The sequence below is a fragment of the Pteropus medius genome, unplaced genomic scaffold (assembly GCF_902729225.1).
Source record: "Pteropus medius unplaced genomic scaffold, Ma_sr-lr_union100, whole genome shotgun sequence".
NCBI classification, from domain to species: Eukaryota; Metazoa; Chordata; class Mammalia; order Chiroptera; family Pteropodidae; genus Pteropus; species Pteropus medius.
In genome coordinates, this window is record NW_024350922.1 from 1,726,498 (window position 1) to 1,728,827 (window position 2,330).

The 2,330-nt window shown below is 49.4% G+C and overlaps 1 protein-coding gene across 1 annotated transcript in view; it reads right to left on the reverse strand.

The window, feature by feature from the left end:
- The window catches only part of SCNN1B (sodium channel epithelial 1 subunit beta), a 34,717-nt gene that overhangs the window by 17,986 nt on the left and 14,401 nt on the right, over positions 1-2,330 (reverse strand). The window lies entirely within an intron of this gene.

A 2,330-nucleotide genomic window follows, 5' to 3' on the forward strand; every position in this document is an offset into this window, starting at 1 on the left:
TCCATGCACCCATCCACCACCCATACATCCAAACAAAAAGCATTTATTGAGTGCCTCCTGTGTGCCTCCTGAATTAGCCCCTCTGGACTCTATGGGCAAAATGAACAAGGTTTCTGGCCTCTGGGAATTCCCAGCCTAGTGGACCAGTTGCTCTCGCCCCTCAGGTTCTCATCCGTAAAACAGCACTGGCTGCTCCTAACTTACAGGGTTGCTGAAAGGGTGAAATTAGCCGATGCATGAAAGTGCTCGGCACGTCAGCTACCATTAACGCAAGTCATCGGCAGGTGGACAGGCATTAGTGAAATAATCCATCAGAACATGTGGTTACAAAACGTGACAGAAGGATCAGGATCCTGCGGCCTGAGCTCCCAGAGGCAGCGAGTAGGGTGACGGGTAAGAATGAGGACTCTGAATCTGAAATGCCTGGCTTCGAGTCTCGACTCTGCCTCTTTCTAGCCGCGTGACTTTGGGCGAATTGCTTTCTCAGTGCCTCAATGTCCTCATCTGCCAAAGGGGGACAGTCATAGATTCTACCTCATAGGGTTGCTGTGAAGACAAGGAAAATATGGAGACATTGCTGACATTTGAACACCTGGATCCAGCCATTCCTGAAGCCATTTATTCCTAGACTCATCAGATATGGGAACCAACGAGTCTTCTTTCTTACTTATGCCGATCCAGACTGGGTGTCTGCCGTTTGCAACCATTAGGATCTTAACGAAAAAGCAATTCACATCACTCCACCTGTGCTGTAGTTACTTCTGCCTGCTGCTTCTCACTTCACTCCTGTGAGATCCTATACCTCCGAGGGAAGAGGCTCCGTATCCTTGCCTGGCCCAGCCTGGTGCCTGGAACTCCACCAGGCAGAATGCCAGACCTTCACATCTAAACAGAGATCTTGAACTTGCCCAAGCACGTTCACTCCTGACCTAATTTTCTGACACAGTCGCATCCTCACCTTCCCGGTCAGTTTGTTCAAGGCTCCCTCTCTGACTCCAGTGCCTCTGCTCTGTGACGGAAATGAAGCTGCTCGTGCCTGCCCAGGCCATCATGGCTGTGAGATGGACGTCCACAGACCAAGCCAACCCCTGCCTTCCCCAGAGGGCCCATCCCTGGCTTGGGGAGAATAAAGTGCTACATGTTTAATGATCCCGGCTCTACACGGCGCTTCTAAAGTTATTTCACTCTCGTGTGCCATTACACACAGCGATCAGCTCGGAAGCAATGGGCTCCGTCTGTCCTGGGTAGCCTGGTTCCCCAAGGCCTGGGCCCACACCTGGGGCCCCAACGAAGAGCTGTGGAGGACATGGACAAAGGACCTCTCCAGTGTCCTCCCTTTTCCGGCCTCATGTAATCGTTCCGATTCAGTCCAGGGGGAAGCGTCGGCTTAGTCCAAGCCCTTCCAAGGTCCTAACACCCTTCCAAGGCCCCGCTGACCTCCCGGTTTATCAGTGAGGCCCGAGGCACCGGTGTAGGTAGTGGAGACAGCAGTCTGTTTCCTTTGGGTTTTGTTTTAAGTGGGATCTTCTATTTATGTCAAGAGATACTGGCTTTTACTTGAGCTTCTTAAATACACTAAGTAAAAGAAGAAGAAAAGATGCTCAGTAAATAGTAGGCAGCCAAAACTGTGACAACGGCAAGTAGATGGCGGGGGTTTGTCGAGTGCCGGCTTATCTTCTAACTACGGTTTGGCCCGTTGGGAGAGTAGCCAAGTAAGAATGAATGAATGCTACAAAAAAATTTTACGTCAGATTTCATCCCCGAGACGGTCTGTGTTTGGAACGTACACACGGCTTGAGTGCAGAGGTTTAAATCCCCTTACGGCTTCAGCCAACATGCACAAGCCAAGGGGAGATGGACTCCGTAGCATGGACGCGGGCGGAGTGGATACCGTCACTCTGGGGGAGTCACAGATTGCTACCCACATCTTGGCCCCCAGCCTGTGGCCAGCGTTTCTGGCATCGGATAACTGCTGTATGCCTCCATTTCTGTTTTCTTCCAGAAGTATGAGAGGCTGCAAAGGCATGACCCATGACCCATGACCCATGAGGTAGCCTGGGTTTGCACAAGCTTTTTTTTCTCCTTAGCACGGTATTTTTTTATAATTCTATTTTAAAAATAATAGCTTCCTTGTGATATAATCCACATGGAATACCATAAAACTCCTCTGTTTACAACGTAGAATTCAGTGGATTTTAGTCTATTCACAGAGTTCTTCAACCGTCGTAAAACATTTAAAAATGTTTAGAGCGTCAATTCGATCTCAGTCGAAATCTCGGCAGACTTTTTGCAGAAATCAACAAGCCGATTCTAAACTGTGTGTGGAAAAA